The sequence below is a fragment of the Manacus vitellinus genome, unplaced genomic scaffold (assembly GCF_001715985.3).
Source record: "Manacus vitellinus isolate BGI_N305 unplaced genomic scaffold, ASM171598v3 scaffold_0_pilon, whole genome shotgun sequence".
NCBI classification, from domain to species: Eukaryota; Metazoa; Chordata; class Aves; order Passeriformes; family Pipridae; genus Manacus; species Manacus vitellinus.
The window spans coordinates 30602777-30617519 of NW_021938789.1; positions in this window are offsets into that span (position 1 = coordinate 30602777).

The following is a 14743-nucleotide window of genomic DNA, read 5'->3' on the forward strand; positions in this document are numbered from 1 at the left end:
CACTTTTTCCTAGCGTTTTCCCGGTATCTCCTTCACCCACACATCACTGGCACTGGGCAAACTCATGGTGGGCCTGACTTCCACCTTCATCTCTGCAAGTCTGCTTTGCTCCACCTGCAAGCAGCTGAGAATGGCATTAGGATTAACCTTACCTGACTTGGATCAAGCACAATGCTGTACCCAGCTAAGTCCATGGTTATTCATCCTGCTTCTCCTAGCACATTCTCAAACTGATTATTCAAATGTGAGGTAATGTGGGTACCCCGTGAAGAAGAGTATGGAGAAGACACTAACTAAGGAGAAAAATCTGAGCTCCTTAAAGAAATTTCTATCATCCTTCGATAATCTTAATGTAACCATAAGGGAAATCAGGAAGTTTATACATATCATGTTACAGTAAATCCTATGCAAATTTGTGATAGGCAATACTTTTCAACTGATATTCAAGATTTATTATTGTTCCTCTTTAAAATCAAGCAAAATGATAAATAGTAATATTAGAGAAAATAATGTTTTCCTAAATCAGGAAGGGTGTTTATCTGGGGCAAAGCAAATGATAATAAAAACCCCAAATCCACTAGGTTTACAAAGAAAATGTTGACAATAATAATGTGAGTTCATACAATAATTTATGTGATATACTTCAATGAACTTTAGGAGATGTTAATCATTTTTCCAAAGGAAAAAAGTTTATTAAAAGAAGAGATTAAAAGACTGTCTTTATTTGAAGTACAATACTAACTAACAGTACTCAGAATTGGCATGCATTTTAATGTTTTGGTAATTAGTGTATAGTGTGAAATTTCTGTGTTTTGACAACAAATACACAGATTCATATATCCATTTGTGTTTAATTTTATTAAAACATAACTGAAGGCCATGTGCATTGAAGGACCTATTGAACTGTGAAAGTCGTCTCCTCTTACCAAAGGTTTCCCTGTGTGCCATGAGGAGCAGTAAGAGTTTGTTATCTGCATTAATCTCTTTAACTGGATTAAATTCTTGAGAACAAAATCCACTCAGTTCCTGGACTAGTATATGGGCCGGATCTGCTGAACATGTATTTATGAATAGACATGCAGACAATTTGACTATGTTCCAGAAGATTACAGTTGAACTCTGTGTCACAGGTTTTCCCAGGAGGCTAACTAAGAAGACTTCATAGTTTGCATCTCTTTCTAGGATCATAGTCTTTCTAACAGTTCAATTGTTTTGATTTGTTTTATCAACCTGGAAAAAAAAAAAGAAAAAATTATAGAGAGCCTTCTGGGTGGAAAACAATCTGTGTTTGATTTAACATTGTTTGGCTACTACTTGTGAGTTTTTAGTTTGATGCTAGGCAGAGGCAACAAATGCATAAGCTAGTGCTACATTTCAATTTGATAAATGTTGCAGAGATTATTATTTTCTTCTCCATTCTGAAGCACAGGTCATGAACAACACACTGTATGGCCTTGAAAATCTGGTGTTAAAATTCTCACTTGTCTGCAGGAAGTAACCCTTACTTATTCTATGTTTTTATTTTTGCACCTGCAGTCCTGACTTCATATACTTACAGGTGACTTAACTTAATTTCTTCTGTGTTGTAAGTAGAGAGACTTTCTCAATAGTATTCAATTTGTTTGATGTTGAGCTTTTTGGTAATTTTAAAACCCTTTTTTATAATTTTAAATAATTTTTTTCATATGAATTTTTGAAAATGCAATAATTCCAGCTCTATTTCTTCATAGGAATTTGTTCAGACTGAGAAATATAACTAAACTAACTTAATGTACTTAACCTTTCTTTTTGAAACATTAAAAGTTTCAAAATGTATCTGAAGAATCAGATACATTTTCTTCTACCTAAATAATTAGATTCACAAAAAATCCCAAAAGGTTTAATCAAGTAAAAGTGCTGTGGTGACACTGAAACTGGATATTAGACATATTTTTCAGTCCTGAATTACATGTCAGCATGTGGTACAAACAGCAGAAATCTTCCTTTGAAATTCAAGTAGTTTGTTTCTTGATGACCAGACCCGTCACACCTCCTTAGTGTAATTTAAATAAACATCAGTGAAAACCCTAACAGAAGTGAAAATATTATGGATTGTTTTTCCCGGCTGTATGACAGAGCTGAGTGTTCTATTAATAGACTCAATTGTAGATAAACTGAAAACATGATGATCTTCTTGCTTATTCCTGATTAAATTTAAGTATTTTTGCATATTAAACCGCCCCCCCCCCCAAACACAACACAAGGAGATTATACATGTCAGGTATTATTTTGTAGCTTTTAATGACAATGAGAAAAATGACTGAAGGGGAAGACTGGTAAATCTCTCACTGAAATTTGTAAACTACTGACATCTGGTGGTAAAACTGCTTAAACCGAAGGATGTGGCTAATTAGTCTGAGAGTATGATTTTAAATAATCATTTTCAGAAGATCAATCTGTTTCTTTTATACTTCGGTATATTTAAAAATTATTCTGTAACACGACTTAAAAGCATACAAACACACTGTCATTTTATATATATATATATACACACATAAGTAGATTCATCCCTTAAATATTAGTCACAACTGGTCAAGTAACAGAAAGTGAATAATTAAAGGATTTCAGTGGGAAACCTGACTTCTTGGCATTGCTTATTATTCTAAAAGGATTTTTAATCTTTAGCAGGTTTTCCCATCTACTTTAGAAATGGCATTTGTACATAGTTATCATTGCAAGATAGTTCTCTGAATCATCACGCATACACTGCCCACCACCTCCCCCAAAATAACACTTATTTGTACAGTAGAGTGATTTTTTTTGTATTTTACAGGTACAATTTATAAAAATGCTTCTTATGATGCTGACTTACCTAGTGGGAAACTAGGGATGCTAGCCTTTTAGAAATACTTTGTCACTTTCTAGAATAGAACATTTAATAAACTAATGAGTGTTAGTAGCAGCAACTTCCAGATATATCTAAACCTCCCTTGGCATTAGAACAACAAGAACAGTTTCTGTGGTGCTAAGATGTGCTTGGTTCAAAAGCCGTGGGATTGTGGAGCAACTAATTACTGTGGTCAGTGGGGTTACCTCTACAGATTGAAGTTGCCTTGGTATCTACCTAGCCAAGCAGCTGTCCAAAAATAAGTTGTGTTATCTCTAGAGCCTAAAACATGGAGGGGCATAGACCAAATGATGCTTTATGGCCATTTTAGATGCCTCAGGGTATTTCACCTAGTCTTCAGCTACTTCTTCAGAAGGAGTGTCAAACATGACATCTCGCACCTGTTGGTAGGGTGTGATACCTGTGAAGGGTATCCAACACTGAAATATGGAAAATGACACCAAAAAATGACACGCTTAGGTAAGTGAGTCTTACTTCTCCAAACCTTCAGTGTTTTGGCTGGGGCTTCTCAGCATAGCAAAGTCGGTAGAGCCAGCCCTGTGCTGCTGTCCCTGGCTCAGCTCTCCATTCTGGGTTCCTTGGTAGGAAGACAACACGTGTAAATCCATCTGTGGCTCTTCTGGCTCTCACGGAATCGCAGCTGGAGGAACATGTACATGCATCACACGTGTAGCCTTTCTCTTGATATAGCATTTCCCCTTAACAGATAATTAAAATATAGATCTGATTTAATAATGAAAATAGGTAGGATTACTGCTTAAGGCAGCAGGGAACCTTAGCCCTTCACATTCTGGTGCCTCTCTAAAGTAGACTTTCTTGGTGACTGAAATGGAAAATATTTTTTAAAAAACACTAATTCAGCTGTGATGTGGTTTGATTTTTTATGGTATTTTCCCTAAATGTAGGGAAACTTGTCAGGAATTAATTCATTATGAAAACACTATTTTAGCAAGGGAAGTAAAGCCTTATTAAAAAAAAAATTAGCTGAATGCCTTACCAAACATATAATTTTCTTAGTTCTTTCTTAATTCAGTTTAACAATGCATTCTTCCTTTCCAGGAAGAAACTTCCAGGCTAGCACAAAAACAGTGTTCTTGACAATTTTTTTCTTGATATATTTAAGTATGGGAAATGTGCTTTAGCCACTGCTTAATTTTAGGAGATACTTAAGTTTACTTGCCTATAAACCCTGTCTGGAGGACAATAGCTGGCATAAATTACATGTTTTTTTCTTGCTTGATTGAAACAATTGTTAAGATTAATTGGAGACCTTTCTCAGAAAAACTTGTTTTATCTCCCTAAACAAGCATAAAGAACTTCCTTCTTGATAATAAATATGTATTTATGATTTCTGGAGCCCACTGTGTTAAGACTTTCCAGATATCCAGACTAATTTTATTTGAATTTAGGTTATTGTACTTTTGTCTTTAATGAAGCATTCTATGAAACCCTTCAGCTAAGCCCTTGCTTCTCTATGAGTTTTAGAACTGTTGGTTCAAAGAGCAATGATTTCACATAAGTAGTTTTTTTACTTGGTTGTTTTTTCTGTGATTCCTAACAAGAAGAGACATAGTGCACATGATTTATTAACATCCTGAAAACTGGGCAGTAACTTTTATCACAGTTTTGATTCAGTTTAGTGTTCATGAAAAAAATGTCAGTTACCTCTTACCAGAGGTGCTTTGACCGGTATTGAAAATTACTGTCTTTTACTGTAAAATCTTTATAAATTTAACATCAATGAAAATGCAGAATTTGACATTTTGACCACTTTAATGATTTTATTTTCCAGCAAGAATTAATATGGTGATACAAACTCCTTCTGTACCAAATGTAAAGGTCTAACAGATTATTTGATGCTATTACTATATGAAAACATAGATGGTTAATGCCACAATATGATAGCAAATTACCATATTGTAACTGGAAAACTAATGTAAAAAGCATCTTGAGTATAAAATATTGGTTTTATTGAAGCATTTATTACTTACTTGTCAACAAATGTTTCTTGCCAAAATCAAAAAGGACAATAGTCTCTTAGAGATAATAATAAGAGGCGATGTCTTCCTTAAAGACTATTCCCATTAAAATTATTATTTCGGTATTCATGGGTGTCATTAATCTTTAGGGATAAGAGTAATTGCAAATATGACTGAAAAATCATAAAGACATATTTGCTAAGTGTTTTTAAACAAACACATAGAAAAATATTATTTAGAACATTAGTAACTTGGACTAGTTTGGAATATAGTTTTATTTCAGAGAAGTGGCTTTAGAAAGTTCCCATCACAGGGTCAAAACCAGTAGAATCATTTTTCATTAGTAATGACCATAACCAAGTTGCATTTCTGTTTGGGTTTTTTTGTTTTTGTTTTTTTTTTTTTAATATATTAGCAGACTGAATGTATGATTTGACTACTGTGTTCCTAAAAAAAATATAATGTCCTTCTCTGATCTATATGGGATCACAGATGAGTGTTGCTATTGAGTGGGACAGTAGAGACTAATTCATCTGTACAAGAAGACAACTAGAAGCATCTGTGTGTGTGAGGTGTGTATATGATCTTACCTAGTGTCTAAGCTCCTCTTCCAGTACAATGAGTCTAGAAAGCAATGCAGATCAGCAAAAGATGATGCCCAGGAGCTTGCTGGCTGTATCACTACAAGCTCCACTGATTATTGATATTGCTTGATTCAGTTGCCTAGATGTATTTAGTGAGCTGTTGTAGGCTATCCCACTTGACCTCCAGTTTTCAGTACAGAAAGGTCTAAGTCTCCTGGGATTCACATGCCAGCTCCACACACATATCACAGGTATGCTAGAGTATCATCTCATAAGGCTCTACATGCAATCAGGTGGCTGAATTGAACTTACGATCTAAATTAGCTGTGAAGAGATCTTACACAGTTTTCTTACATACAAACACATGAACTCAGGTGTTCAAGCATCCTGATAATTCCAAAAGTATCAGGAGTGTTATTTGAGAAGTAAACACATGACCAAAATGTACAGAGTTCCAGGACTAATAAAGACATGCTATAAGTACTTCAGGGTTTTTTTTGTGATAAATTTAATTCAGACCAAAAAGTACAGCCTTATGAACTCAAGCTAGTTTAATTTGAATCCAAATCTGATAATCAAGAAGACTTGAGGCACAAGTCTCCTCTGCTCTTGCAACTGGCGTTTGGTAAAAAGCAAGATATTATCCCATGGCCGAACTGTATCTGCTTGGATGTCAGAGCTGGGTCTGCTGTTTTTTTCCTTCTTCACAAAAGTCCTGAACTTACTGAAATGCCTGGAACTGTTTTATCTCTTGGAGGTCCTATTCTACCTTACTGCAGGCTCAAACAGATATTCATCTAGCAGATATTATGGGGCTATATTTTTAAGATTTTCAAATAAATCCTTAAGGCTGGAGGTGAAATGAAAGGTGTGCTACGAAATAAACAGGATGAAGAGAAATGTCATAACAAAATTTCTAAGCACAGGGACAGGGAAGAGTAGTAAATTACAAAGAAACAAGAGCTACAAGTGGAAAGGGAGAGATAAAAGAGACAAAAGGCTCTGTCTTTCCTCTGTAGTTGAAAGAGGCTGCTGAGGTATGAGCATATGAAACAGAGCAGAAGGATTGCAATACAGGACTTTTGTCCATGCAGTTTAGGAAGAAAAAAAAATAGTTAGAGAGAGGTAACCAGTGAATTTGTGATGAGAAAGGATCCTCACTGTGTTCCTGAACCCTAGACTTCCTTGTTGAGACACTGGCTTCTTCACAAACCTTTCCTCTTAAAAGTAATTCAGAACTGGCTGCACAGTCAGTTAGTCTCTAAGCCCAGAATAAGGCACTAGAATAAGTGATTACACAAATTCAAAGACAGAATATCTGTAGGCAAATTTCTAGCTCCAGTGGGAATGTTAGCAGGGTTTAAAAGCACATTAGTTCTCAAAACCTGAATTTGCTGTTGTTCCTCCCTCTCATTCCCCAAATGTATGCCTCTCATTGTTACTTCTGCAGTCTTTGTGGTCTGGAAAGAGTCCTGGAACTTGGCTTCTGATGCTAAGCACAGGAAAAGGAACTATTAGCATGCAGTTTTATAATATACATATCTGATAATTTTATTTTGTGCACTACATTTTCCACATATCAGTACTTGTGCTGATGGTGACATTGTCTGTCCTTAACTGCCACACAACCACCTGTGCTATACATAATGCTGTTAAACATTTTGGTAGTTTGTGTATACCTGTCTCAGAGCCAGTGTTGAGAGAACAGAGGAAATTGTTCCAATGAACTGGTGCAGGCAACGGAATGGATGGACATGCAAAGCAGTTGATCGGAAAATGAACAAATGGCTATTGTTGGTAAGGCAAAGAGGATGCAATAAGAAAATAAGCAACCAAAAAAAAATGGTGACAGGGTAAAAACAGCAAAGGGCCTTAAGGGGATGGGAGCAAAACAGAACATGATACAATATAGCAGGGACCCCTGAGAGTGGAAGCAGAGCAGCGATGGGTCATGCCCAAAGCACCAAGCAGGGAGATAATTTCCAATGTGACATGAGACTAGAGCACAGATCTGAATGAACATACAAAAGTATATGAAAGCATATAAAAAAAACAACACTCAAAAATAGGTATTGTGATGGGAGATATAAATCCATTTAGCAGTGTTTGGAGACCCTGGACATAAGTCCAGAGAGAAAGTAGTTATGCTCAACTTACAAACTCAGTGGGACTTTGAAATAATAATAAAAAAAATAAAAAATACAGCTGTCGAGAGACATTTATATAAAATGCCTCTTGGCAGTCAGACATCTGAGAACACCTATAATAAGGCTGAAATACTGAACAAAAAGGAAGAAGAAAGATATTCCTCTATAAGTCTGTGACTTTGCAGTGACTCAGTCATTGAGACTGAGGAAGAAGATCCCCTGTGGCCAGAGAGCAGAATGAAATAAAAGTACTTCCTTTTGAATTTATTTCTGACATCAGATTTATAGCAACTGCAAAAAGATTTCAAACATCTAATGAGACTTCTCTACCATGTTTTCAAAAGTTGTGTAGAGTATTACAAATATATACAGTATATAATTGCAGGAAATAAAACAATCATTCCCAAAGGTAATTTTTTTCCATAAAAATACAAATGTACTGATGTACTTTATACTACTGTTTGCTCTGTCTTCTGTAGTTTGTTTTTCTACTCCATGACTTTGGAAATGGAAAATGTCTTATCATATTGTGACTGAGTCTTCACATATCTGAAAACTATTAATGTACCTCTGAACACCACAAAGGGTTTTCTAGCTTATGTGATTAGGCTGGTACCACTTGCTTGTAATTTTTTGTTTGGTTTGTTTTGTTTCTTTGTTTCTTTTAGAATTAGGAGGATAAGAATAGGAATTATAAAAGATAAATGTAACAAAACCAAGGAAATTAAGTACAGTGAAAATATTTGCTTTTATGTTCAGAAAGTGTTATACTTTCATATTTCTAGCATGACATATCTTTTGAGGAAAATGAATTGTCTACACTGCTGTCCCACCAGGAGGAAATCAACAGTCTCCCAGGAAGCAGAAGTTTATCCATCTTTCAGCCAGGACTAATGCAGATGAAGCCTCCTAGATCCATCATAGAAATCTCTCTGATATGAGCTGAAGGAGAAGGCAGCATCAATACTTTTCTTCTAATACCTCTTCATTTTGTTATATAATCATCCCAGTTGTCCTTATCAGCATCTGTTTTGTCCATTTGTTTTGCATGATAGGAATTGTCTATTGTGTTACTTGTCTATAGAGCATTTCTTTAAAAGGTTGGGGGAGGTGGTGGCTATCTCTGACTCCTGAGAGATGGTGAAGTCCATATAGCCTTTCGTGTCGGCTAGGATTATCTCCTAGTTTCCTTTTGTCTGCTGCATCTTCATTGCTATATGGTTTTTCAACTATCAGGAAGCCTTTTTTACCCTATATTTGTCTAGCAACAAGCAGAAAAATATACTGGCCTGAGGATGCCAGGTGATACAAGCATAACAAATGAAAGCTATGAAAGATTACCTACTTCCTTACAAGTGTTTCTGGTCTGTTCTGGTAAGGGTCTGTTCAGATTAGCTGGAGAACACTAGAATAGGCAGAGGGAAGTGATAGCCAGAAATTAGTGAAATTCAGAAATATTACTGTTTTAGTAATGTGTAAATTGAATACTTTAAAATTAAAAAATTGAAAAAAAAATTAGAAAGCCCTAAAAAAAATTGACTTTGCATAGTGTGAACATGTCCTTCCATATTCTTATTACCTTTTGTTTCAGGATATCTGAAACTGAAGTATTTTATTTGGTCATCAAATTATTTTGCTATTCCTCACATGAATGAAAATTGAAACCTTCAGTATGTCCTTGCAGATTTGGCTGTCAGAGCTGGTTGGCCCGTATTTTCGATGTTCAGACTGCTCTTGGAACATTCAGGAGCTTAGCTGAGGAAACTAGGTAGACTCATATTACCTCTTCCTAAACATCCTAAATTAAGGAAACTGTTTAGTGTCTTAGGATTTTCTAATTCATTTTGAAATGAAACATGTCAGGTAGCTTCGGGATAAGTAGAACTAAACCAAACTAAATTATTTTATTTCAATTTCAATCAAAAAGATTTTGGAAAAACTTTCCCAAATAGCAATTTGGATTGGAGGAAATTATTTTCATAAGAGGAGCTGCTCCTGTAGAAAATAACTGTTTCCCTACTGTATCCATGCTTTGTAAACCATGATGTTTTGTTCTTTTTTTTCCTAAAGACTAAATCCATATCCCTTGCTGCCACCTGCTGTTGTCACACAGAGTGGCTGGAATGGTTACCCATAGGATTGTGTTAGTTTTGTAATATTGTACTTTCTAAACAAGGACAAAATATTTAGTGTCTGATGCAGTTTCTAAATTTGTAAATTTGTTTATGAGACTGGAAAAGAACAGTAAACCCTTCTGACTAATTTAATAACCATATAAAAAATGGCAATGATACACTATTTGTGTTGACCTTTTACTTGTGCAAATACTCACATGAGAAAAAAAAATGTGAGATTAGATACTGTGCCAGAATGTCAGCTAGAAGACTCTTAAGGTCTCTGCTCTACATATGCTTACATAGCTGCCACTCCCAAAATCTCTTACTTACATACCCACACAAAACCACCCACATAGCTGCGTTTCTGAAAAAAAAAAAAAAAAAAAAAGACGGCTGTCAGAATGCTGCTTTAACCAGAGTGAAGATGGCATACTTCCTCAGCAGAGAGATGAAATCAGGGATTTCTGCCTCTCCCTAGCAGGATATCAAAAGTATGCAAATCTCTTATAGGGTGAATGAAAAATTTGTAACTTAGGAATAAAAGCAAGAGGCTTCTGTTTGACCCTGTAAGACAGAGAAGAGTTGAATGTGAATCCCTCCAGATGACTGGTCCTGATGATTACATATGGTTAGAAAAAAGCCTCTCAGAGCTTCTTTCAGATTTTCTGTAGATTTAGGCAGATAAAATATGGTTTTACAAGTTTATCACAGACAAAGAGAAAATAAAAACTAGGTATTCCCTGTAAGATAATGAAAAAACCCCAAAAAAACAAAAAAGAAAGATCACTGACACTGTGATGTATCAAGGAAGTATTAGATGCCTAAGCTCAAAGCCTTTTATGTCCTCTGCCACCAGCTCTGCACCCAGCACCCAGCACTGATGCTTTGTTGAGCTCATTGGAGCAATGCACCAATGAAGCACTTGCTTTCCGTATCTGAAAATATAATTGCAATGTCACACAGGAAGCCAGTTTGTATGTTTTGCCCTTAAGATTACATTCTGATTGAAGTGAAAGGTGAATTTAAGCACTGAATAGCTGGTTATTCATTTTGATTCACTGCTAATTCGATTTGCCAGCCGATATATTTTCAGACAGACAATGCCAAGGTTCGTTTTTTTGGGATGATGTGCACTAGGCAAAAATGATGAGACTGTGACAGGTTTGGTTTGTAATCTTTTAAAGTCCCTGACCAGTCACTTAAAATGTTTGTTGCTGTTATTTCTCCACAGTTTCATATTTCTGTGACGCTCTTCCTCTGTTCTGCATGGAAAATGTTCTGATGGATTACAATATGTCCTTCATTTTATGTTTTTCACTGTGAAGTTTTAATTAAAGAAACTAACAATTATATTTCAGAGCTGTAAAGATACCAGATATAGGCTGGAGGAGAGGCACAGTCAAGAGCTGTGCAGCATGGATTGGGCCAGTCTGTACTACTTAGATTTGCACTGAGATAACAGTCCCTTGCCTTGTTCTGTTTGTTTATTTGTTTACATAACCTTCCTTTTGTTAACATTTTTGGTGTCAGTACCTTGTATTCTGCGTTTTTGAAAGGTCTGACATTCTTCCATTAAGATATAGCTTGGAGCAGGAGATTTAAAATCCTGGAAGGTTTTATACAAGTAAAACACTGCCTTTCACTAAAGTCAGAAAAAACTCAACATTTTTAATTTTTTTTATTTGTCCCTAAGATGAAATGAAAAATAACATGTAAAGAACAGCAGAAAGAAATATACCAGTTAAAAAAATATTAAGACTACTATTTCAGTCTATGTTGCTTCTGTTGGTTTTTTTTTTACCTGACTAGTAAAATTTCATCTCTTTTGTGGACTTGGAAATAAGCAATACCATATTTAATATATACATATTAGATCTGAAACCTCACTAAATAAAGATTAGGAAAAAAACCCTAAAACATTTAAGATATTGTATTTTATTAGCTGAAAATTAATGTGAAACCCTCTTCTCTCATTTTAATGCTGTTTCTCTCCTATCCACATAAACAAATAACTTGCCAACAGAATGAGGGTAAACAAAAAATTTAAAGAAAACATACATTTTTTCCTGAACATATTGAATGCAGGCAGAGTGGACAGACCTTCTGCAGAACTGTGATTCTGTTGTCATGCTAAATAAGAATAAACACTTCAGTATAATAGCAGAACTACCTTGTGTAAGGTCTTAACTAAGACACTGTGCAGTTCAAAGGAGTTGATTCTAGCAAAAATGCATGGAAATGTTCCAAAGATGACCAGGTAAAAGGAAAAGAGACCATGAAGGGACCAACATATTTAGCCAAGCAGATCAAGGCTGAGAGAATTTGTTTCTTGTCAGTAACTGAAAACTTGTGTGACAGTGAACACTAGGGAAGGGCAAATAGTTATTCGGTCAGTTAGCTAACATTAGAAAAAGAATAAATAGGTAAAAGTTAACCAGCTTGGTTTTAGGCTGCAAATTAAAAACAAGATTCCTAACCTTGGATGTAAAGCTTTTCTGTAACAACCTTCTAATGGCAAAATAGAAAGAGCAAAAAATATTATATTTTCAGCATCATAAACAGAATAGTGATTTTGAAATTATTTTATGCTATTTTTAATAATAGAAAGGAACCAAATGCAATGATGCCAGGGATCACTCTATTTCTGCATTTCTGGGTTTATCCAGACCACTAAATGCAAGAAGATAATGCATTTTCAGTTGCAGAAGAGAACTGGGAGAAGCAGATTTTACAGTGGACCTGTCAAAGAAGTTTTACTCTATGGGATTCAACTCCAGATCAAGGTAAGAATTAATTTTTTTATTAATTTATTTTTCATTATTTCTCCATGTTCCTGGTTTATTTTTGTATAAATGAACTATTCAGTACTTCAGTGAATTGTTTGTAGAATGGATAGGATTAATGCTCAGAAATACAGCTGTATTGTACAATATCCAACAACAAAATTTCAGCTCAGTTCATTTCTTATTATCTATGTTTTAGATCCAAGTTTGGAATCAACAGTTTTTGGAACAAAACTCAAATCTGAATTCTTACCTGCTCTGCTGCTGTGATCTCCTCTCTTCCCCTTTCATCCTTTCTCCTGGTGTTCCTGATTAACAGATTCAGCTCAGGCTCATCTAAATGAAAATCTAATTTTGGAGTTATAAACTCCATGACAAGGTGAATGTAAGAGGATCTCTATGGATACATTACATACTACAGCTACATTACTAGACTCGTTCAGATCATACCCACAAATTTATTTTTCACTAAGTAATAGCATATGCAGAAAATTTCCACAAGGTGGGGATAAAGTGATGTTTCATGTCAAGAAGTTTGCTTATAGTTTATAGTTTGTACTCCTGTATGAAAACTGTGGAAGAGAAATTTCATCTTACAAATCAATGATTCAAATAAAATATTAGTGAAAGCACAATAGCTTTTCACTGGGTGTTGTAGGGTACAATGTAGACTTGTTTCAATAACTTGGACAGTATAATCCTAAGGGTTACTTAGTACTGGTTCTACAAGAGCTCAATTCAACATTTTCTGCATTTTTTTGATTTAAAATTGATCTTATGATTCATTCACCTAATGTTTTGTTATCCTGCATTTAAATGTCAACATTCTAGTTTTATAGTTATGGAAAAATATACTGGTTTATAAAAATTCATCTTATAATGCTGAATCCAAATAAGAATGGTTGTTGCCACTCTATAAGAGGAAACTAAATGCAAAAAGTTCTAATACACATAGATCAGACCTCGGGAAACTATGAAATAAGTATAATATGAATAAAAGGATTTACGTCTTCATGGTATTAATGAGTTCTTTTGCTAGAATATTTTGCCTGGTTTGGCTAGTACTTAGTTTAGCAGAGACAGAAATTATTTCAGAGCTCACCCACTTGTTTGAAAGACATTTTAAAAGCTTTTTTTCATTTAGGAGGAAGTTAAGCAGTGGATTGATCAAGCTGCAGGAAACAGAATGTTCATGGGTTTTGAATCTGCTTACTAATCAAGCATATTAATTTAACTGTGTGTTGTTACAGACCATTAGAAATGGAGAAAATACTGCATATAATGACTTAAGAAGAGGAATGGGCTAAAATCAAATCAAGAAGAGACTTGCATACAGTTGCCTGTTGGCAAACTGAGCACACAAATTTCCAGTCTAGATTAATTATACATAATTGTGACTGGTTATGTCAGGTTCCAATACTTTCTGAACCGGTCTTTTAGATATTCCACACATGAAGGGTTTAATGTTTTAATACCAAATTTACTTTTTTGAAGACACTTGACTCTACACAGGACTTTGATTAAGCAGCATGAGATAGTAATCTGTTGAAATCACAATTTAGGCAGAACAATTGGAACATGCAGTTGGATCATAATACATATGAGATCCCCATGACCAATGTCTGTATGCTCCAAGGCACAACACTGGCCCCTCCAGTTTCTGTTTTGCTCAAGTCCTCTACTTTCTTCAAAGGTCATTTTGTTGGTACTCAGATATTACCCTCTATTACTCTACGTTGAGCTGAGCCACTAAACACTTCCCTGAGGGTCTGGATAGGTCAGGAAGACATTCACAACTCTTTTGATGTGATCAAACTGGTTCATCAGCAAAACTCCACTTGACACCAGAGCTATTATTTTGCATTAGAATGATAAACTAGGCAGGAAGTGTAGTGACTGGTGCATGTGCTGGTGACCCACTAAGTGAGCAAGTTACATTCATACAGCAGCCTGGATCTAGGCTCTGGATCCTAAATCAGTGACTTTTGATCTATTCTTCTGGCATCTATTAATTATGCATTATGTCTTTATCACGACATTTCTATCGATTTTGTTCTTTTATCTGGTTGCTAGGGACAAACTCAGATTCCACTCATAAGCAGCACCATGTGTTTAGTTCACACCATATAGATTTATATATTGATTTGTTTTTATATTCTTTTCCCTATAACACTGCAAATATCCACTACATACTTTTCATTGTTTTTAAGCCCATAAACATCTTTTCCAGTATTTTATTTTGAAGT